General features: G+C 35.2%; 1 protein-coding gene and 1 long non-coding RNA gene across 3 annotated transcripts in view; one reads left to right on the top strand and one right to left on the bottom strand.

The window, feature by feature from the left end:
* SUSD6 (sushi domain containing 6) overlaps positions 1-24,817 on the top strand; it is a 117,489-nt gene that overhangs the window by 79,654 nt on the left and 13,018 nt on the right. The window lies entirely within an intron of this gene.
* Positions 1,556-24,817, bottom strand: part of LOC127549688 (uncharacterized) — a 75,750-nt gene continuing 52,488 nt past the window's right edge. Inside the window, exon 2 of the long non-coding RNA XR_007950691.1 lies at positions 1,556-6,234. This is a non-coding gene — a long non-coding RNA (uncharacterized LOC127549688). The remainder of the gene's footprint in view (positions 6,235-24,817) is intronic.

Below are 24,817 nucleotides of genomic sequence, written 5' to 3' on the forward strand. Positions count from 1 at the left end.
TATGTTAAACATGCTAGAAATATATGTTAACTCTAATATGCATACATATTTATACAGTTATCTTACTGTACAAGAAAAATCAAATTAAACCAAAAAAAGAAAATGATGAAGTAAACAAAATGAAAGCAAACAACAACAAAGAGAGTGAGAATGCTATGTTGTGATTCACACTCAGTTCTCACAGTCCTCTCTCTGGATATAGATGGTTCTCTTCACCACTGAATAAGTAGAACTGGTTTGAATCAGAGAGCTCTGTATATCAGAATTGGTTATCCTATAATCTTGCTATTTCCATGCACAGTGATCTCCTGGTTCTGCTCATTTCAGTTAACATCAGTTCATGCAAGTCTCTCTAGGCCTCTCTGAAATCAGCCTGGAAACAAGAATTTCTTTTCTTTTTTAATATTTTTTTATTATAGCTTTTTATTTATAAGAGATATGAATGGGTAATTTTCAGCATTGACAATTGAAACCTTTTGTTCCAATTTTTCCCCTCCTTCCTCCCACCCCCCTCTCCCAGATGGCAGGTTGACCAATACATGTTAAATATGTTAAAGTATAAGTTAAATACAATATATGTATACATGTCCAATTATTTTGCTGTACAAAAAGAATCAGACTTTGAAATAATGTACAATTAACCTGTGAAGGAAATCACAAATGCAGGCGGACAAAAATAGAGGGATTGGGAATCTATGTAGTGGTTCATCATCATCTCCAGAGTTCTTTCCCTGGGTGTAGCTGGTTCAATTCATTACTGCTCTATTGGAACTGATTTCATTCATCTCACTGTTGAAGAGGACCACATCCATCAGAATTGATCATCATATAGTATTATTGTTGAAGTATATAATGATCTCCTGGTCCTGCTCATTTCACTCAGCATCAGTTCATGTCTCTCCAGGTCTTTCTGAAATCATCCTGCTGGTCATTTCTTACAGAACAATAATATTCCATAATATTCATATACCACAATTTATTCAGCCATTCTCCAATTGATGGGCATTCCCTCTGTTTCCAGTTTCTGGCCACTACAAAGAGGGCTGCCACAAACATTCTTGCACATACAGGTCCCTTTCCCTTCTTTAAGATCTCTTTGGAATTTAAGCCCAGTAGTAACACTGCTGGACCAAAGGGTATGCACAGTTTGATAACTTTTTGAGCATAGTTCCAAATTGCTCTCCAGAATGGCTGGATATATTCACAATTTCATCAACAATGTATCAGTGTCCCAGAAACAAGAATTTTTTTTAATATATTTTCTTTTATTTTATTTAATAATAACTTTATATTGACAGAATCCATGCTAGGGTAATTTTTTTTACAACATTATCCCTTGCACTCGTTTCTGTTCAGATTTTTCCCCTCCCTCCCTCCACCCCCTCCCCTAGATGGCAAGCAGTCCTATATATGTTAGATATGTTGCAGTATATCCTAGATATAATATATGTTTGCAGAACTGAACAGTTCTCTGAAACAAGAATTTCTTAAAGGGATCAGAAAGAAATAGAGTTGAGTTTAGATAGAGGCCTGACTTGGTTTTTCTTTCTTTAAAAAAAAAAAAAAAAAAAAAACTCTCATTTAGAGCTGAAACGGACATTGAGACCAACTCTCTCTCTCCTATCCTCCTTTTAGAGATGAAGAAACTAAAGTCCAAATTTTACATAATTTGCCCAGATAGTAAATAAACGATCTGGAATCAGAATCGAGATCCTCTGACTTCAAATCCAATTTTGTACATGCCTCATGGGAATTAAAGGGAAAAAATAGAAGATAGGAACCCTGTCTAACCCTCTAGGAGCTAACAGGCTATTCGGAGGGAAGATAAGAGTAATCTAAGGATATATACGTCAAACATGATGTATATGTATGTATAATGATGTATAATGAATGTCATCTAGTGATATTTCCTCTAGCATCTCACTTTCATTGTCCATAATTAAATGAATCATCTTCCTCTTGTGAAGCCCTTTGAGTTGAAATAGGCTCTTGTGAAGTCTATTTGGATTCAGCGACTAATATCCCAATCACTCAAGGCTTTAAATTGTTCCTTTTCCTTGTTTGCACATCGAGTCATTTGTCAAATCCTATATTCCCCATTTATTCATTCCAAATGCAATGATCCCAGTTTTGGATTCCACTTTTGTGGATCAAAGCATGGTATTTTCACCTTTTGTTTGTTTCTTGTGGTTTTTTCCTCTTTTGATTTGATTTTTCTTGCACAATAAAGCAAATATCTAAATTTTTTTGTTTTGTTTTGTTTTTAAGGAGAAAATTCCTTTGTTTGAGCCACTGGTTTCAGGAACAATCATTTTGTTATTCCCTCCTTCCTCTCCCCACTTCCTAGTCCCAGGAGTGTATGTGAGGTAAAGAGTCATCACATAAGGAGTTAAGCAACCTAGAGTAGAGCTCACTGAGTGTAGCAACTGGGACAATAAGAAGAGCATCAGCAATTGAACAGATGGATTTAAGAAATGAGTCTTCTCTAGTGGCTTTTTCAAAAGGCTTCTGTCAGTAATACTTTAGCATGTAACTTGTTCAACTCTACTGAAAGTTGGTATTAACATAATTGAAAGTGATGCTGCACAATGTTGTAAGGCCCATTGAAAGATCCCAACAACTTATATTGCATCAAAATCTTAAGGGAGGGACTTAAGGAGTGAGAATTTCCCCTGGTGAGCCAAGTAAATCCAGCACAGAATTGGGCAGCAGAGTTCAAATCTAATAGTCATTTTAAGACCAGGTGGTCCAAAGGTTAGGGCAACAGTTCAGGGAATACCAATCAATTAGGATTCTAAATTAGGCTCTTATTCTGGCAGCTTTCACCAGACTGCCAAAACAGGCAGGATTGGTGTTGGGGAACCTAGGTGCTGAATAAGATTACACTTAGGTTAAAAAGAACAAAAGAAAAGTTGCTTAAATTTTTTGCCTTATAGCATAAGGAAGCATCTAAATGGGAAAATAGCCTGAAATAGACCCTGAAGATTAAAAACAATGTAGCATGGGTTTTATAATAGGTTGTAGACCCAGTCATGGACTTAAAGGTGATACAATTGAAATGTTAAAATTTATTAAAAGTAAATATCTTTTACTAGTGTCATTACCTACTTTCCACTATAACAATTGATTAAAAATAATTCCGTATGCTTGTTGAAAGTAACCTTTTTTTGAGTCCCATCTCTTTGTCTTAAGCTCATAGTTCTCCTAGGATTGTGATTATTCATTAAATTAGGGAGCACAAAGTGAAACTTAATGGAATCTCTAAAAGCAAACTGGAGCAAGTAAGTGATCATGTCAGAAAATTCCTCAATTTTAAAAACAAACTTTTATTGATTTCATTTGTTTTTATATCATATGCATTTCTACTGTATCTATCCACATCTCCCTTTTAGAGAATCATTTCTTACAACAAAGAATTAAAAAGATGAATAACAGAAGATCAACAAAACTAACTATATTCTATTTCAGTAATTGCTTTTTCTAATTATATTGTGTATTATATTCCAAGTTCTCACTTCATTTTGCATCAGTTCATACATGTCTTCCCATAACTTTCTTCTTCTTCTTCTTTTTTTTTTTTAATAACTTTTTATTTACAGAACCCATGCCAGGGTAATTTTTTACAACATTATCCCTTGCACTCCCTTCTGTTGCAATTTTTCCCCTCCCTCTCTCCATCCCCTCCTCTAGATGGCAAGCAGTCCTATACATGTTAAGTATAGCCATACTTTCTTACATTCATTATAATCATTGTTTTTCAGTTCAGTAATATTCTATTACATTCATGTACCAAAATCTGTTTAACTATTTCCCAATGAGAGACATCTATTATGTTTTCAGTTCTTTCTTACTACAGAAAGTACTATTATAAATATTTTTTGTAGATGAGATAATATTTATAAAACTTAAAAGTGATATGTAAATGCTAGGTAGATGTTAAGTGGGTACTTCCACTGTTTCTAACAATGTGAAAAATATGGTTATTTACCATCATTTTTAATTGTTTTTCTGAATGATTGAATCAGTTTAGATATCCACTAGCAGTATATTAATCTACTTGTTTTTCTACAACCCCACCAACATTGACTATTCCCATCTTTTATCTTTTTTACCACTTTCTGGATGTGAGATTAACTCTAAGGATTTTTTTTATTTGCTTTTCATTTTTTCGTATGGTTGTTATTATTAGCTTGCAGCTCTTTTTTGAGAACTATTTGTACATATTCCTTGACCTGATAGGAATTCATTAGAAAATCACTTTCAGTCATTTAACAACCCTACTTTGTAACATGCTGTGCTAGTTGATGAGGATACAGAAACAAAAACTGTGGTGCTGTCTTCTTTTCTAGAATATGATGGTTCTCTGGGAGCAGGTTTCTCGGGCAGGCTTCTGGAGGCAGCCTTAGTTTCAGTTCAGATCGATAATCACCTCAAATGCAGCCAGGTGTTAGAAGTTTAAATCCTTTATTGTCTCCTTCAAAATAGCCCAGTTAGTTTTCTTAGAGGCCTATCTCCCTCCTTGGTTCCAAGAGCTCTTGCAGCTTGTCTGCCAGCTTCAGCCTCTAGCTCTCTCTGAATCTTGGTTCTACTCTTCTCAGCTGACTCCAGGAGCTCCTTATATATGATCTCTTAAAGGTGTGAACCCAAAGGTTGATTCCTCCTCTTGAGAGATTGGGATTATGGGTTTCTGACTTAAGAATTTCCCGAACTTGTGAACTCTAATGTGTGAGCTAATGTTTGAACTCTCAAAAGTGTAAACTTAAGCATTGTTTCTATCAATTCCAGTGAGTTATCACCTTGTTTCAAGTTCTGGCCCATAACAAAAAATGGTTTCCATTCTTTTAATGCAAAAAAGCATATACATATATAATATATTTTGAAAACATTAATTTAGATTTTCCACTCTCAACAAAATAATTTCCACATACTCGTGCACAATTGAATTTGAAGTCAGAGGACCTGGGTTTGAATTCTGGATCTCTTTCTTACTGTCTCTGTAACATTGGGCAAATCAGTTAACCCCCTAAACTCAGTTTCCTCATTGTGAAATGAGGAAGATAAACTAGATTATCACTCTTATCTCCTCTAGTTCTGAATCTATGATCCTCTGAAGTTTCCTTTCTTTAAAAAAAAAAAAATTGAATAGGTTCAAAATGACTTTAAACTAAAAAATGAGAAGATGAACTTAAGCAAAAAGTTTAGGTAGTACACCCCCAGCATTCCGCTTCAGTGAACAAATGTAATTTTGGAAAGTCAACTTTTTAATAAATTGTGTCGCTGGGAAAAATTAGTGCTTTCTTTCTCTTTAGTCAAACAGTTGAAGGTTTTATATGCTTTACCTTGATGAGAACCAGGCAAAAAGTACCCACCTCCAATGTGCTGTGATCATTTGTTCTCATTTTACCAAGATCTAAAGGAATGGTCCTTCTCGTTGAATTTCTCGTGTTAGCTAGCATGTACTTTGGCTAAACTTATAGGCAATTATTCTTTATTCTCTGATTTCCTGGCTGAAATGTTCCAGAAGGGTCTTTTATTCATCCCAGTGTAGAAAACAGCTTTTCTTCTGCAAATTAAGACAACTCTGAGATACCACTACACACCTGTCAGATTGGCTAAGATGACAGGAAAAAATAATGATGAATGTTGGAGGGGATGCGGGAAAACTGGGACACTAATTCATTGTTGGTGGAGTTGTGAACGAATCCAACCATTCTGGAGAGCAATCTGGAATTATGCCCAAAAAATTATCAAACTGTGCATACCCTTTGATCCAGCAGTGTTTCTATTGTATTTAGTATTTCCCAAAGAAATACTAAAGAAGGGAAAGGGACCTGTATGTGCCAAAATGTTTGTAGCAGCCCTGTTTGTAGTGGCCAGAAACTGGAAAATGAATGGATGCCCATCAATTGGGGAATGGCTGGGTAAATTGTGGTATATGAATGTTATGGAATATTATTGTTCTGTAAGAAATGACCAGCAGGATGAATACAGAGAGGACTGGCGAGACTTACATGAACTGATGCTAAGTGAAATGAGCAGAACCAGGAGATCATTATACACTTCGACAACGATATTGTATGAGGACATATTTTGATGGAAGTGGATTTCTTTGACAAAGAGACCTGAGTTTCAATTGATAAATGATGGACAAAAGCAGCTACACCCAAAGAAAGAACACTGGGAAACGAATGTGAACTATCTGCATTTTTGTTTTTCTTCCCGGGTTATTTATACCTTCTGAATCCAATTCTCCCTGTGCAACAAGAGAACTGTTCGGTTCTGCAAACATATATTGTATCTAGGATATACTGCAACATATCCAACATATAAAGGATTGCTTGCCATCTAGGGGAGGGGGTGGAGGGAGGGAGGAGAAAAAAAAAATCGGAACAGAAACGAGTGTCAATATAAAGTAATTATTAAATAAAAATAAAAAAATATATAAATTAAAAAAAAAAAAAAAGAAAACAGCTTTTCTTTGGGGGAGTAGCCTTGTTGATTTCCATCCCACTCTCTGCTGTCTTACCCAACATGTGCTGCTTACAGACTGGATGAAAAATAAAATCTCCCAAATTGTGGCTTAGAAGGCCATTAGAAGGGAAAAACAAAGAAAGAGTTCTTTTTCTTTTGCCATCATTGTATTCTCTTACACGTTGGGACTGGTTTAGGGCCTAAGAAAGAAGAGAGGAATCATTCCTATCCTTTCATGTGCAAATATGTATACTTAGTCTAGTGCCTGAAATAAACTGCTTTCATTTCAGATTAGCACTCAAGGTGCTGGCACTTTCCCCTTCTGTTGAAAGCAGTGATTGACAGTGTATTATGGTACTCCAGATGTTCCATTCCTGATTTCTATTAGATAAATTGTCTGTGCTGTTTTTACTGATATTATCATTTGATTCCTGTTGAACTTGCCTCATCCATGTAACACTTAACAAAATAACCTTTATGTGGAGCCTGTTTCTAAATGCAGTCAGTCTTGCATAGAATTTTGCAGTTACTTTCTAATACCATATGAGGCAATGGGAACCTCTTGAGTAAAAGGATAACAGTAATGTCAATAACATATTTTTTCCTACTGATTTAAATTTTAAAATAGCTTTTTAAAAACAATTCTGTGAAAATAATAAAAATATTTTTCCATTTTACACATGAGGAAATTAAGATCCAGAGAAATTTATTGATTTAAGAAGTAAGAGTTGGGGACCATATGTGAACCTGGGCCTCCAATTCCAAGTTCTTATTTTGTTTTACTTTGAGAGGGTATTAAAGAGTTAAATCATTTTCTTGGGCTTATGAGAATGTATATTCCATATTCACTTTCATTAGTTTCCTATATTTTTTCTTGGATTAAATACAGGATTTAAGTGACAGGTTGTATTTTTTAAATACAAATGCAGATTTTCCTTTGAAGATGGTAATGTGAAAGGTCATAGAACTGTACAAAAAAAACAGTAGAAAGTTTTAGGAGGGTTATACCAGGAGATGGATTCTGGTATATATGAAAGCAGAAGGAAGTAGTAAGAAAAGCTGCATTAGGAAAGCCAGTATGAGCTTCTAAAAATAATCTAAGAGCCAGCCAGAACTCTGAACAGAGGAGATGCAAACTACTATGAAGATAGTTGATCCTTAGGGTGATCCTCTAAGTTGGGATTCAGTGTTAGACAAAATAAAATACTTAAAGATCTGACATATGACCAAAAGAGATTGATTTAGCCACAGTAAAAGAATATTTAACAAGGATATTCAACAAGAATACTGCACTGATTGAGCTGAGTGCTGCTCACCCACTTTTGTTGTCCAGTTGATTAGTCAGATATTAAGGCCCAGTTAGAATTCATTGTGGCTATTTTAACTCAAATAACCTGTAAGTTGTGTTAGTAGACTGAGTCTTAGTCTCCTGCCCTAGTTAAAATTTATAAACAGTTCAGTATTTTTTTAAGGAAAAGGTACTGTAGCTATGAGACTTTAGGCCTAAATTAATAGGCCTAAAGTCTATTGCTTCTGCCACAGGTGCCAGAAACTGGATCCCATCTCTGACCTGTCAGAATAGAAGCAGAGTACAGAACTAGCCCTTATAGGCCATTTAGAAGAGAGACAGATTCTAACTATATATCCCTGAGAGCAAAAGACAGAGCTAGATCAGCAACCCTGAGTACCAGTACCAGGGGCCTATGCAGAAAGCTGTGAGTTTGATCCAACAATTTGGAGAATGAATTTGCAACTATACTGAGGAAGGCCACTAAACTGAGTATATCATTTGACTCAGGAATACTACTACTGGGTTCCCTACCCTAAAGAAATCAAAGAGAAAGAGAAAAGATCTCTATAGTATACAAAAATTGTCATAGTAGTACTTTTAGTTGTAATAGGGAACTGAGTACAGTTCATCAATTAGGGGAAAGATTAAATAAATTACAGTATATGAACGTAATGAGAACAGATACACTGTAATAAATGGTAAAAGGAAATAGAGAAATCTGGGAGCACTTGAAACAAGCACAGCTATGGCAATTATTTATACAGTGAATATGACTGTAAAGGAAAACAACTGTGAAAGACTTAAGAACTGTGATAATTGTGGTAATTAGTCATAAGTCCAGGAAACTGATAATCGTGTTTACCACCTCTTGGAAGTAGCTAGGTTTCAAAACAGTGGATAGAATCAGGGCTTAGGCTTGGAGTCAAGAAGATTCATTTTCCGGAGTTCAAATTCTACCTCAGACATCTACTGGCTGTGAGACACTGACCAAGTCACTTAATCCTGTTTGCCTTAGTCTCTTCATTTATAAAATGATTTGGAAAAGGAAATGCTAAACCACCCTATTACCTTTACCAAGAAAAGCTTAAATAGAGTCATAAACAGTAAGAAATGAGGAAATCAAACCACCTTTTGGCAGAAGAATGATGCACTAGAGATACAGAATAAGATATGTATGTGGTGTAACTAATGTGTAAATTTAGTTTGCATGAAGGAAAGGCTTTTACTTTTTTTTTATTCAGAGGCTAGAGTTGAGGAGATAATGAGATAATGGTGATGGCAGTACCAAAAAAGAAGAGAAGGTCAGTGAATCATTAAATAAAATAAGCAAAAAGAGAGTAGAAGGAAATTCAGAAGGATACAAACAAGCAGAACAATGTTGGAACTTTGTTATCCTTTTTTTTTTTTTTTTTTTTTTTTTTTTTGAAGAAAAATCACAAACTTGTGCTGAATAGGTCCTCTACAAATTTATGTTATATAAGATCAACTGAGTTCTCATTATGACAAGAGACCCCATTTATACTTCCCTAATAAATTTGCCATCCTACTCACCACAGTGGCTTTTACAAACCTTTATATCCCTCATCTAACTTTTCATATCTTCTTTCCCATTCTCTACTTTTTGCAAATCTGTTTTGACAAATGCCTTTGTCATTGATAATTTCTTTTATTGATGACCTTGTTACAATAGATATCTTGTTATTGCTAGTTAAGGTGAATTAAAATGTCAAAGTATGGTCTATTAACCCTGAAAGCTATATAGCGGCCCCTGGAAGTAGCTTTACCAGATATTTCACTGAAAAAAGTGAAACTAAGAACCCTCTTTTCTCATTTCCCTTTGTCCATGTGCCATCTGCCACCATCTCTTCCTTCACCTCAGTGTCTCAAGAAGAGATAGCCCCTTTTCTTTCCCAAAGTCAACCCTTCCACTGTTGGAGTCCAGCTCCAGTAAATACAGAGAGTGTGAATGAATAATCGAGGCCAGGCAGAAGATGTGCTTTACACTATTTAATTTTTACACTAATTAATATTTACACATTAATTTGAGCTCCAGGATTTATATACTCTTTAAACTAGTGTTACATTAACAACAGCAGCTACTTCCAGGTAACGCTATATAGCTTTCAGGGTTAATAGACCATACTTTGACATTTTAATTCACCTTAACTAGCAATAACAAGATATCTATTGTAGCAAGGTCATCAATAAAAGAAATTATCAATGACAAAGGCATTTGTCAAAACAGATTTGCAAATAACAAAAATTATCAATAGCAAACGTATTTGTCATATATAAATGACATAGTTGTGATGACTTATTTCTGTCACTTGCATTCTCCATAAAGATTATTCTAAATTTATCCTGAATATGTCTTTCAAAAATTGTTTTAAGGGAGACAGTGAACCAATGCCTCGAATTGTTCAGCCCTTATATCAGTTACAAACCCAAGAGATTTTATCTGTAATAACAAATTCTACTAATCACAGCTTAAGGCTAGATAAATTTTAAAAAGTTTTCCCAAACTTAGACACATAGGAGATTATTTAACTTGTTTTATATGTTTAAACTCATCCTAGTGCAAAGGGTCTATCATTATATGAACTTACAGATTTTTAGTAGATACTTTCTTGTTATATATATGTATTGCTGTATCTCCTAAACAGGCTCATTTCTCAGGGCTGATGACCTTGCTTACTCTGAAGGTTTTAGGAAACCTGCCAAGCTTACAAATTAAGGGGAGCTGACAGAAACCCCAAGGAAAAGTCTGAGCTTGTTGTTGCCCACTCCAATCCTTCTTAGTGTTTTTATGGGCTGTGTTGTTTGGTACTTTCATACTTGAAGTCGAACTGAAGGTTTTCACCTCCTCCTTCTTGTTCCATATACAGCAATTATTAGATTTAGATTTAACATAATGACAATAGCTCCAAATAGCATAGTTAACAATTTTAGATTATGTATATTTTCTTCCTTTCCCTCTTACTCCTTCCTTCAGTCAGGGAAGGAAGGAGAAAGAAAGAGAAAGAGATTTTATGCAGTATCTTCCTAGGCCTGGTGAGGACTTAATTTAGTTGAATTTGTTTAATTTAATTTACACACACCCCAAAATTATTTATCTCAGTATTGGCATTGTATGTTGGTCACATCTAAAAACTCGTGTGAACTTATAAAATATAAAGCAATTTTATTCAATAAAGTAGTTAGCATTCATATAGCATTTGTTTTATGCTAAACACTTTTGCAATCATGTGGCCTTCACAACAACAATCATTATTAGTTATCTTTACAAATCAGAAAACTGGGCAGAGATAAAATAATTTGTCATAAATTATATAGCTAATACATTTTCTGTAACTGAAAAAGAGCATGGTGAGTTTACCAAAAACAGAGGTAGAGTGGCTTTCTTACCTCACACTGCCATACTGGGGTGCTGCCAGGGGCCAGCAGTTGCTGGACAGAATTTGATGAAGGCTGGAATAACTGGTGCTAGTATTTCCCTTTGATGGCAGTTTCAGGAGCCAGGGCTCAGGGAATACTGGCGATGGAACCTGACCTCAACTCTATCCCCATTCCCTCAAGCTGAATTGGGGAGATGTTTGGGCAAGGTTATGTGGGGTCCCACAGCTGTTGTTGCTTCCTCTACAGTACTTTAACATTCTCTCTTCTTAATCTGATCTGAGATGAGAGAAGTTATCAGAGAGATTTGAATTTGTAATGATCTTGTTAGGAATTCATATACATTCAGGACTCCAGGGAATGGAGCAGAGAAGGATACTCCAGACAAGATAGAAGTCAAAAAGGGGTTAGCAAAAAGTTATTTTCCTAGTTGTTTTGACCTATTTGCCAAATTCTTAATCAATTTTTCTCAAAACTTTGAGAATCTGCTGTCATTTTCACAGCTTTATAATTTTGATTAGCTAACTTATTTTCTGCAGCCCCAAGTTTGGCCAGAAGTGGAATCCACAGAAAAAAGTTAGTCTATTTCCTTTTTTTTAAAATGGGAATTAAAGATGTTAAGAAATCTTTCCAGGTAACAAAATCTAGCTCACTGAACAAATATGACACAGACATAGACACAAACACAGACAAAAATTACATGGAAGAAGTGTTCCAGGTTTGTCAAAGGTCATAAACTTGAAAAATAAAGACTATTCAGTTATTAACATCATGCAAACATAAATCATTCTTTTAAACAATAGAAGTAATTAATATTAAAGGAATTTCATTTAACCAGCAGGATGTCCAAGACTGGGGCTTTTTCTATGTTGTTATGTGTTAACCACATAAACAGCATATTTGCTATCTGAAAAAATATTAAGAGGTTCTTGAACAGTATACAGTGCGGTAATCATTGCATATATCTCATTCTTCTGTATATATATATATACACACACACACACACACATACATACATATATAAAGAAGCTAATTGTTTATTAATAGCATCTGTAAATACCATCTACTGCTTGCAGCTGATCCTCAGACTTCTTTTTGAATTAAGGTTAGAATATCCTCTTAAAATTTTGAATAATTTTGTCAATTAATGTATTCCCAAATTCAAATATAGTTTAATCCAATTAGTATGTCTCAACAATTTTTGATAATCATTTCGAGTAACTAAATTTATTCCTTCTAATTTCTATTTTAAAAGTGGCCTAGAATCTGCAATAGATTGCATCCAGAATGCCTCTTTTCCTGTACCTCCATAATCTTCACCACTTTTTTAAAATTTAACTTAATTTTATACTTTTCCTATTTTTTGGTAAGGTATTATTAATAACTGTGCGGTGAGGAGTGGCATAGCAAAGAATACATATTTTTCCAAAAAATCAGAATCTGCTACTTCAGGCATAACAGTGCCTGTGAACTGCATCCTAAAATGAAACCGAGCATACCAGAAGGAAGAGTACCTGAGTGGGTCTCCAGTGGGGAGAGAACATATTGTCAATAATTGGGTGTGACAAAGAGGGGGCAAACAGCACTTTCAGGGGTAATTTGCATTAAATCTTGTTCTGTCAGTAAGTTGGATTTAAGGTATTGTTTGCAGGCACTGCTTCAGGGGAGAATAAGAGAAAGTGAAGGTCCCTTTTAATAGTTTCCAGAAATCAGATTACCTTCCCTATCATTCTGAGAGAGATATTAAGAAACCCAATGTTTGCCCTTCCTGAATTTTGTACTTAAAGTCAAAGGTTTATCTGATTAATTGCAATGAAGTGCAACCTTTTGAGTAATACAATTTTTTCTTATATGAGCCAACTGTTCACAGTTATAGCATCTACAAGAATTTGAAAATGTTTTAAATCATAAATTTTCCTGATTTAGTGCAGCAGCCATTATTGCTGCTTGAAAACTAGAAGTCCCAATATTCTGACACCTTTGAGTTATTTCTACTAAAGACATTTTTGATTTCCCCCCAGCTAATGTTTTCTTACAATTGGCATTAGGATTTTCAAAGGCAAGTTTTTTCAATAAAATTTAAGCTGCCTCCCCATGCTGATTGAAGGCTGGATTGCCATGATTAAGCAATTGACAAAGTCAGCAAGTCTTATTAGATCCTTGCTATTTGATTAATTTTGCCTTACTCCGATTCAATATCAACTGGGCAAGGATCAGTCTTATAAAAATATATATATATATATATATATATATACACACACACACACTCCATGTACATTTTCTTATTTGAGTATCACAACAATCTACTGCTACACGTATCAGTATTCCCATTTCACAGATGAGGAAAATGATTTAGAGGTTAACTAGCTTGTCTTTCCATTGTCATACAGCTAGTTAGTGGAAAAATTCGCCAATTGGGTCCAGCACCATCTATTATGCCATTATGTTCTCTGAGTACTGTGCACTTCTTCTGCATATTATTCATGTTTATGTTCATTTCTCTGTCCCCTTCCTTTACCTTCATAGAATATACTTACTTAATTCAGTGTTTTAAGGCATCAGCTGGACTTTTAAAAAGCCAGATTGCCTTGAAAGCCTCTCCATTTGGTGTAAGTAGACAGATTAAAGAATGTATTTTAAACTTTCAACTAGGCTTCATCAGAAACCTGGTAGAGTCTGGGTTTTGTGTGCATTGTAAAGGATGGAGCAGAATGGACTGGAGAGGGAAAAACTGAAAACAAGGGGAATGATGCGGTAGTCCAGAGAGGAGATGGTGAAGACCTGAACTAAGGTAGTGACTGAGTGAGCAGAAAGGATATCTTTAACATAAACAACACAATTAAATTCACTTAAGGAAATGAGAAAAATATTTTTAACTGTGAAAATGCTACTGAACTTTTGCTATGCTTGGTTGGCCCCAGTTTGTAGATGATAGGCAAACAGTCTTTTTTGCTTTTCCAATCTGTTAATTAAGAGAATCTAACTGTGGCACCATCTGGGCATGGCTGGCTTTGTGGAAGATTGCAATTAGATGCTTCATTTTCTATTTTCTTTTCCCCTTTCAACTTTGAAATGATAATGAGTAGGGGTTTTTATTCTATTTAGCATAAATAGTTTGATGTCCCTAATTATGTAACCATATAGTTATACTCATCTATGTGTATACACACAGCATAGCTTTTTATGTTTTATGAATGTCAACCCCTTTTATAGTCCATAGCATGAAAATCTAGCCTCCTTTTTACTCTGTAATTGAATTAGACTGCATTGGATTAGAGTGTAAGGTAGAAAGGAGAAGAAGCAACAGATAATTGCTTAAGATAACAGATAATAACAAAAGATATTTTGTGATCTTTTATTTATGCCACCATTTTTTGCCTCCTTCCTCTCTTCACTTGCTCCCCCAAAGATATATTATGCCAGTAATCTTCCAAAGTCAGAATAAACTAAATAAAATTTTTTCATTATATTGTACTTTTCTGTTAATTTAAAACTCTATTACAGATTTCCTAAAAAAGCTTTTAACATCTTTCCCTTTACCCCAAGTTTTCTAGGAAAGCAGTGAAATTGGGACTCAATGTGCATACATTTATGCACAATAGTAGCCATTATTTTTCTGATGTTTACCTCCTGCAGTGAGCTTCTTTAACCCCAGCTGCTGGAACTGAGACCTGGTAGCAGCTGCATTCTAGGATTCAAACATCTAAAGGATAGGGCCATCTGCTTCCTTGTATGAGAAGAAACTTGAAAAAGAATATCAAAGAAGGTTACAGAAATTTATTTTCTTCCCTTTTTTTTTCCTATTCTTTTCAGCCTGGTTTACCTGAGTGGCTTAAAACTTGGTGGAAAAGAGAAGAACTTGATAGTTTCTCCTCAGCTTTCCTTCCTTCCCCAAATTAGCAACACAATAAAAGCACCGCCTGTATATTCCATCTCTGATGAAAAGATTTTTAGGGAGTGCTTGTGGCTTTGTTGATATTGTTAGCTTCCATAAAACTCGTATCAATATAACTGGATTTTATTTTTAAATGCTTCTTTCTGGTGAGGGCTATTCAATCTTATATCTTGTATTCTTTCCTAAAGTTAGGATGTTGAGCAAGCCCTCTGCAGGATAGGGACAGTATTCTTTCCCTGCTTCCATGCTATATTATGTGTCTGTGCCTCTCTGGAATAGCAAGATTATTGAAAAACCAAACAGCTAGATTCAGGGCTTGTGTTTGAGAATATCTGAAGGCCTGAATAAAAGGAGATCATTTTGGCCTCTGCAGAACAAATGAAAACATTTAATGGGACTTTATCCTAGATTCTCTTCTATCTGCTGATAGAAGAGTAGTCTTAAACTTTGATAATCTCTGTTTTGGTGTTGATATCTATACATACACATAGAATTGGGGGAGCTGGCCACATGTTTGTTAGTGAATAAAGTTCAAAGGGCAGGCAAGATACAGATAACGATAAGAGGAATATATGGTCTTTTAGATTATGCCATAAGTTTAGGAGGATTTTTTGAAGTTTCAAGTAATTTAAGCAAGGTTTCCTTAGAAAAAAGAAGGCTCAGAAAGGGTTCAGAACAGAGATATCAAATATGAAGCCCTCTACTCTCTTGCCTAAACCAGATTAAAGTAACAAAATAAATAAAAATTCAGTATATTACAGTGTTAATATATGGTTTTCTAAGTCAGTATTCAATACACAGGGATTTAAATATTTAGTGGCTTCCATTTCTCTTTGATTTCACATAACTAGTTTAGAGCAAGAAAGATGAAGATTTGTGTCAAAAATGGTTAAAAATATATTTGGTGTATTGTATTGTACTGTTCTTTCAAAAATAGAGTAATGGGGACAGATTTCAAGAGATGGAAGAAAGAAAAACTATACTTATCCACATTTGGGAATAAATTATAATGGTATACAGTGATTGATGTGACTAATATAGACACCAGATGATGGTATGCACAAATAGTGGGGTTCGATCATGTGAATAATTCACAGTGGCCATTTTCCTTTTCCAAGCTGTTGACTCTCTCATGCATACCTTTCATTTCTTTCCTCATTTTTTCTTCTCCCTCTTTTATTTGCCTTTTAAAGTCTTTTATGAGCACTTCTACGAAATCTCTTTGGGCTTGATCCCAATTCATATTATTCTTTGAGATTTCTTCTGTGCACATTCTGTTCTCATCTAAATTTGTATTTTGATCTGCCCAATCACCATTGTAGCTTTCTGTGGTCAACATTCTTTTCTGGTTTTTGCTTATTTTCTTTCCTTTTCTTTTGTTATTTCCTCTTTTTTTTTTTACTTTATGATTGAATTCTGTTCCTGGGGTAAAGTGGGCACTGTCTCAGGCTTCCTGTGCAGCTCTGAGCCTTGGCTTTGAGCACAGGGATCCCTTGTGTTTGTAGGAAGTGGTTTTGTCTGCTCTTTTCAGGAAATAGCCTGGTTTCCCAGAGTTTGCTTTCTGAGCGGGGACTGGAAACTGCCCCACTGATTTGCTCCTCTATTGAGCTAGAACTGATGGTGCTGATTTGCTGTGATTAAGAACCTCTCACCAGCTTTCCCAAAATGCACTGAGCTGGCCTGAACATCCTTTTCATCCCAGTAAGACAGGCTGGAAAAACTACAAGAAAGGTCAGTCTTGAGCTGGAACATGGTTTCATTCCATCAGACTGTTCAGAGGCTTGGTTTCATGTAGTTTTTGAGGAAAACTGGGAGAGCTCAAGTAGTTTTCTAGCTTCATTCTTCCATCTTGGTTTCACCCTCAGAAGCAAATTCACAATGGCTATTTTCTTTGGCAAAAGGCAGATTTATTTAGGGAAAAAGTTACAGAAAAAATGATGGAAAACAGTAGATACCAAAAATGGTAAACAGGAAATAGAATAGGAGAGTATAGAAAGGGATTTGAATAATTAATGATGAAAAAGGCAAGTTCTGTAGTGGGACTTGCCATTTACCAGGAGAAAGGAAATACCCCATGAGGTTGGGGCATGCTCTTAGCTGGCAGGCTAAATCCTAAAAGAGTCTTAGCCCCTCATAAAAATTAGTTAGCTATAAGAAGGAAAAGTAGGATCAGAAGAGATACCACAAGACATGTTGAAGTTAGGAGAGACCATGTGGCATGGGAGAGAGAGGTAAAGGAAAAGATACTATGAGGCAGAGTGTCATGGCAGACTGACTACAGGGAAGGCAGTGAATATAGCATAACCATAAGTAGATTTTATAGGAAAAAATTAATCTCAGAGATATGACTGGAATTTCTGACAGGACATGGCAAGATGAGGCTGCCCAAGACCCCTACAGAGATTGAGTTTCAGGGGTTTGACATAACTTAGATTTCAGACTGGACAACTTCTCCAGAAGATAGACCCATGGAGATAAACTAATCAATGCCTTCTCCCTGCCTGCCTTGGAGATCAGTTCTTCAGTTTCTCTCTGCCAACACAACCACCATTCAGGACATCATTAATGATTATTTATTTTATATTTTCAGAATAGACTTATTTTGATAGCTTTCAGTACCCTGGGCAACTTACAGAAGGGTGACTTTTTGATTGTATTCGTCCTCATAGCTACTAAAGTGATTCTCCTTAAGCATAGCTCTAACCATATCATTTCCCTATGCCATAAATTACAATGGCTCTCTATTGCCTCTAGGTTAAAATACTAACTCTTCTGTTTAGCCTTTAAAGCCTTCACAATCTGATCCCAACCTCTTTTTCCTCCTTTTGTGTATTGAAGTTCATTTGTTTTTCATGTGTGTCTAGCTCATTTGTGACCTCATTTGGGGTTTTCTTGGCAAAAATACTAGAGTAGTTTGCCATTTCTTTTCTCCAGTTCATTTTACATATGAGGAAACAGGGCAATCTAGTAAATGTATGAGGTAGTATTTCAATTCGGAAAGATGAGTTTTCCTGACTCTAGACTCATTGTTCTAGCCATTATGTCACTTAACTAAATTTTATCTCTCCCGCAAGTGCACAATGATCCAGACCAGCTGGCCTCTTTTCTCTGTTCCTCACTCAAGACATTAGTTAGTGGCTTTGAACTAGCTAACTTCCATGTCTAAAAGGCACTTCTTTTCTCCATCATAAATTTCTTCAAAATGAAGCTCAAGCACCCATCTTTTTCATGAAGCTGTCCCTAATCCTTTAACTGACAGTGGAGGAATCATCCTTCTGTAACTATCATATTTGTAACTACTTTGCTTTTGTTTTCACTTTTTCGTTTTATTTATTCTGTACTTATATATGTACTTTTCTCCCTATTAGAATGTAAGATTTTTGAGAGCAGAGATAGTTTCAGTCTTTATATTTGTTTTCCCAACATATTTATCAGTTGCATCACTCCCTTTGGTTATTAATGAAAGAAATGCTGGTGCCCTGGACATTAGATTCCTCTTGTACCTAATTTTACTAGTAACTCTTGTGTCTGTGGCACCAAGTCTATGCAAGATACCGTTTAGGTACTAAGGATAGAGACAAAACAGGACCAATACTGCTCTTAAGGAATTTACATTCTCACAGGAGGGGATACAGCAGAAACACAGCTAAGCACATGTGTTTTGAGCATTGAACACTAACAAATAAGGGATTTAGGAGGATTTTGCAGAAGAGATGATACTTGAGCTGGAGAGTTGTGTAGCATAGCAAATTGAAAAAGAAATTCTGTTATGAAAAATCTGCCAAGAAAAAGTGCTGGTCATAGTTCAAAAATATTTGCATTGGTGATTTCTTATCCCATCTACTTCCACTGGCCCAGGGACAGCAAATGCAAAGCTAAAAGGCAACATTGTTGTTTTTCAAGATAAAACATATATCTAGGCCTTAGTTAATATTAACCCCGAGAAGAGACTAGATTTCTAATCTTCTGTCAACTGAACCAACCAGCAAATAATGGCTCTCACAAAGCAACTGGATATAGGTTATCCTAGTTGCCGCAGGATAAGAGGTTATATGTTCAGGGCAGTGCTTACAATTAGAAATTGAAGGATGGATGAGCCTTTTTCCTTCCTTCTGCCTTTCTCCCACCTTCACCCCCACCACAACAATGACACAGGGCTGGGGAAAGTTATCCCCAGATGGCATTCTGTTCCCTTAAGGCTTTTTGAGTCAGCCAGTGTGAAAATATCAGCAGCTGAAAGGGTGACAGGCCATATGGGGGCTTATTGATCAACCAGCAAAAGCAAGAATATTCTGCTATTAGGAAGGAGCAAAGGGACTGACTTCTTACAAATTTGAGGGAATGGAAAGCAAGAGGTTGTAATAAATTATCCTTTTTCCAGTCTCATCTCCACCACCACTTCCCTTCACCAAAGCATTCCTTTTTGCTTCCTCTTTCTAACTTTTTCCCAATAACAGAGCTATTTCAGGAGGGAGGAGTTTTAGCTTATGTGCTCTTTGGATAGATTTTTAGATTTTACTGTAGAGAATATGAGTCATTCTGACTGAGGAGGGAGATTATTGTTCTGTGTAAGAATGGGCCCATTATGTGTCCCAATGCTATTGAAAATAGAGCAAAGCAAATTGTCTGAATATATTGAATGGAACATTCTGTAGTTCTTACATGGGAGTTTCTTAAAACCTAGAGTTCTTAGAGTTTAAGTATTATTTTGCCTGAAAATTATGTCTTTCAACAAGAGGCAATCTTGCATACTAGTCAGAAATGTTGAACTTTGAATCAAGAAGATCTAGCTTCAGATGCTGGCTCTCACAGTGACTGGCTTTATGACCTTAACCAAGTCACTTAACTTTTAGATACCTCAAGCAGCTGCCTTCCTAGAAATTATCTAGTCATGGCTTTTTGGGCATTGATGAAGGGAGTTCCCACAAGTTGAATTTTCCACATTGACAGACTCATTCACATATTCAAGTCATAATGTCATAAATTATATATTAAGCTTATATATTACATATATTCATATGATAAATTATTGACTTTTTGACGTATAATAATTTATTATGCAAAATAATTTATCATTGGATAGAACACATTTTGATATTCAGATTTAAATCTTCACAAATCAGAGATTCAGCATTGTTTTGTCAGTGAACCAATTTTAATTTAACCAGTTTGCTTCTTTTAGTGATTTTGTTGCTTGTGAAATCTAAATTCTTTGTTTTCATTGGGAATATGTTTAGTCTACTGATAGGAATTTTTTTAAACTTGTATTTTTACCTAAAAGTTCTTCCAGGCTGTTTTAACAGCTATAAAAAGAGAAAACAGGACACAGAAGAGACACAGAATATTTGTATCTATGCACAGTATTTAACTGTCCTGCCTATGTGACTCTATATTTCCCTTTGTGACAAGACTTTTTATATTAGGAAGTTTTCATGGGATGAGGGTGTGAAAGAGATAAAATATTTAAGATTAAATCTCCTTGACATGATAGTTCTTTTCTCCTAAAAGGGATGCATAATCACTTAAAAAGAATGACTGTTAACAATATAGGATCTAAACCTGAAAAGGAATTTAAGATATGCAATTCATTTAGTTCCCAGATCAAGAAATTGAGGTCTAAGAAGATTTAAATGCACATGGCCATACAGTTCGGATCTTCCTACAGTCACAACTCACATTTATTTGGGCTTTATAGTTCTTTTAAGTAGAAGATGGAAGCATAAGAATGAAGTTGGCAGAAGAGGAAGAGCTCTGGGTTATCCATCCCACAAAGGAGTTCTGAAATCAGAAAGCCAGTGTCTAATCAATAAAAGATTAAATAGAATTTAAGTGTTCAAAAAGGACTATAAGGCCTCAGAATAGTTTCTCCTTCCCCTTTGTCCATCCTGTGCACTGACACCATGCCCCAGTTAAAGGAATTGACAGGTTGATTTTCCTCCCTGCCCCCATCATCTAGGAAGTTTTCGTGAGAAAATAGAAATCTAAGGCTGGACAATGAGCTTCCTGTCAGACTGCTGGGAAGATTTATTTCATATGAGAAAGAGGTTACAAATGGCATGAGAAATTTTTTTTCTTCTCTTATATTTCAAATTTAGCTGCTTTTTTTTCCTACCTCATATGGAATATTAGGCAGGATTCTCCTATTTAGTGGGTCTGAATTATATAAACTCTTAAAGTGTCTAACTCTAAGATTCTATAAGATTCTCTGGTATTTGTTTGACCAGCAAAAAGAAGAAGAGGGGGGAAGAAAAGGGAGGGAAGGCTTGTAAACAGAAAAAAGAGATGTCTGTGTTACCCCTTAACAAAGTAAAATTTAAAAACAGACCTGTAAATGCATGGAGAGCCCTATATGCCTACCTCTCTTCTCTAACCTAAAGCCAATCTTCAGGGATTTACAGAAGTGAGGATAATTGTATTGACTAAATGTTTCTTTATCATATATTATTTCTCTCAGAAAAAATAAAAGTGAGACAACACACTTCAAGAGATAGTACTGAAATGAATAGGAACACCACCTACCTAATCATATGCAGCTTTGATTCATAGGATTCTAGACCCATTAGGGATTTAATAGATCATTCATCTAAACTCCCTCATTTTATAGATAAGCAAACAGCAGCTCAGATCAAATATCCAGTCTAAGATCACACAGCCATCTAGTGGCAGGATTGGAGCCAGAATCAGAACTTATAACACACACTTTTTCCTTGTTGAAATGTGGAAAAAGAGAGAACATGAACACATAGGTGTACTATTTTTGTGTCCTAAAGGACATTTCTGAAGTTAAGACCCAATGTCAGAAACATGCCCTTTTTTCCTTCCCACCAGACTCCATAATCTGACTGACAACTACTCCTCTTCCCATCCTCTTTGAGAATTGGCTGCCCTTTGTAGTGTCTGATTTTTACTTTTGTCATGGTAAAAACACACTAAAGAGAACACATAGTTACAAGGACAAGAGTTTTTAAAAGTTGGAGAACTTTTGCTTCCCTTCTTCCCTTCTGCTGAGCTAAACAGAATGAATCTACTCCCAAAGTCCCTTTCACTCATTCCACAGTCATACCTTTGGGAAGGAAACTATGGAAAAGTTCCTCATTTCAAATAAAATGTGTGGCAGAACTTTTATGCCATAAGAGAAATAATTTTTTCCCCTTTTGATCACTCTCTCTAACCGTCCTTGAAAATAGAAGAAAGTGACTTGTTTTCTCCAAAGTTAGCTTTATATAGATGGCAAAATATCTTGTTCTGTGGGTATCTAGAGCAACTTTTCTTTTCCTGTATCTATGTTTGCAGAACTGACTGGGTTGGGGTAAACTCAAATACCAAGGCTTGTTCAATTTATATATTAATGGAGGCTAGATCTAACATGGAGTCACTTGTATAAAAGTGAGAAAATACAGGACCCTTTTTTCTCCACATTCTCCAACTCTTTTGCTTGCAAACACAATAAAAATGTAAACTGAAGAAAAAGAAATCCTTGCCTGGTTTTAAAGATGACAGCAAAAAGAAACAGAAATAATTGAAGCTACATAGTTAACATGGACATAAATTTTCCCAAGGAAGGTTCTAACTTTAAACTGGCTCTCTTAAGTTTCTTAAACCAGATTCTGAACTAGTTTCTAAAACCTTATGAATTCCATATGCAGTATCCATTCAAGCCCTTTTCTTTATATTTTTCTGTTACTCTCTTCTCTTTAATTCTGGTAGCTCCTTCAAAGTCGAGAGAATAGATTAAATTACCAGAGAGTTTAAAAACTTAAAAATTTATCCTTGAAAACTCTTCATTTACAAAGCTGAATCCCAACTTAATTTAACAAATAGGTCTCATCTTACATAATTTAATAGGAAAAATTGAAAATAAATACATTTGCTAGTTTCCACACATTCAAACAAATAAAACTCCATATTCAAAATTCTAGGCTTTTTTTCCCTTTAGATGCCTCTGTGGTAGTCAAAAGAAAGATTACTCTCTTCCCCCTCCCCCCCACCTTTTCCACATAAGAGTCAGTTTTATATTTAATATGAATAAATACTGATCATAGGGTTTTATTATCTCCACAGGTTTAAAAAATAGCTACTCACACTTTGGAGCACCAGTTAATCTCTACTTTAAATTTCTCTTAAATCGCATTTTACAAAGCCTAAGAAAATAATTCTTTTATGGGAAACACTTAAGTTTATTCCATCACAACATAAGGGGAAAGATAGGGAGTGGTTTATTTAGGGCTTCTCTTTTTCCCAGCTCACATGGGCCAATCATGTTGATATTTTAAAAAAGTCTCTCCTAAAGTAGATGTCAGGTACCTACAAAACAAATTGAAGAGGCACAGAAAAAGAATGAATTAGTCAATAAACACTGAGTCTTATGAATGCTCTTTAAACTTTAAAGAAATATATATATATGCATATATATATATATATATTCCTAAAAATAGAAAATGCAAAGAATTTATTTAAACTCTTTCACAGTGGTTAACTGAAGGTAATTAAGTATACTTTCCTTTACTAGACCAAAACAAAACAGAACTTAAAACACCTTCAGAGCAGAGTTTCCACATTTAATAAAAAAAAAATTAGCTGATTCAATAAGAAACAGAATAACAGGAATAAAAGCTCTTAATGATTTGGGGTGGGGGGGAAGCCTTAGAAACCCATTTCCTTGGTCAAATATGCTTCTTCTCATCTTTAAACTCCCAGTCAGTGTACCAAATAAAAATGCGAGAGAGGATGGAAAGAATGAAGGGAGAGATGAAGGAAGAAAACAAAGGAGAAAGGGAAAGAGAAAGAAAGAATACAGTGCTCAACCAGATAATTTGGAATAATAAATTAGAAAAGCTAGAAAAAGTTTATTCAGAGACATGTTGCTGTGGAAAGGACACCAAAGCTAAGCATTTATACCGTGCTTTAAGGTTTGCAAAGCTTTATTTGATTCTCCTAATCACCTAGGAAATATTTGCTGCTATTATCATTTTATAGAGGAGGAAACTTAGGTACAAGGAAGTAAGTGATTTGTCCAGGGTCACACAACTAGTAAGTATCTTAGACAGAATTCAAATTTGGGTCTTCCTTGACTCTAAGTCCAGCATTTTATGCACTGTGCTATATCTGATTGCCTAAGAGTAGTCTCTTCATGGGCAGGTAGCAGGTACAGGACAGATTCCATAGAAGACTTATTATTATTATTAGCAGATGTTTTATACCTTGAGAGAAACTATTGTTTTGAAAGCTGTTCATCAGTGCTCTTGCAGACAGGTCAAAGTAACCTGTTTTCTTTGTTTAGCTTTTCTAAGATTCTAAGTTCTGTAATTGTCCACAACATATTGTACTTCATGCTTTAGCCTTACTGAGCAAAATAAGATAAACTGAAACAAAAGAAAGTTCAAAGAGAAACACACAAGCAGGGTAGTTTTGAGAATAACATGAATTATTTTCTTTTAAAAGCAACAGTATGAAATGGAAATTCCCTGTTTCATATAATTCTTTTGTGTTTTACAGCGTACATAGGCTCATTTTTGAAGCGTTTAAGTTCAGAAGATTATTTTTTGAAGGCATTATGTAAATGTAGTTATTTTTTACCACTATTACCTTAGGATCATAGATTTAGAACTACAAAGTATCTCAGAAGTCATTTAGTCCAACTTCTTCATTTTATAAATGAGAATTGAAGGTGGTACAGTAGATAGAGATTGGACATGCTGTCAGGAAGAATTGAGTTCAAATACAGCCTTAAGAGACTTACTATGTGGTCTTAGACAAGTCTCTTACTT

The sequence above is a fragment of the Antechinus flavipes genome, chromosome 2 (assembly GCF_016432865.1).
Source record: "Antechinus flavipes isolate AdamAnt ecotype Samford, QLD, Australia chromosome 2, AdamAnt_v2, whole genome shotgun sequence".
NCBI classification, from domain to species: domain Eukaryota; kingdom Metazoa; phylum Chordata; class Mammalia; order Dasyuromorphia; family Dasyuridae; genus Antechinus; species Antechinus flavipes.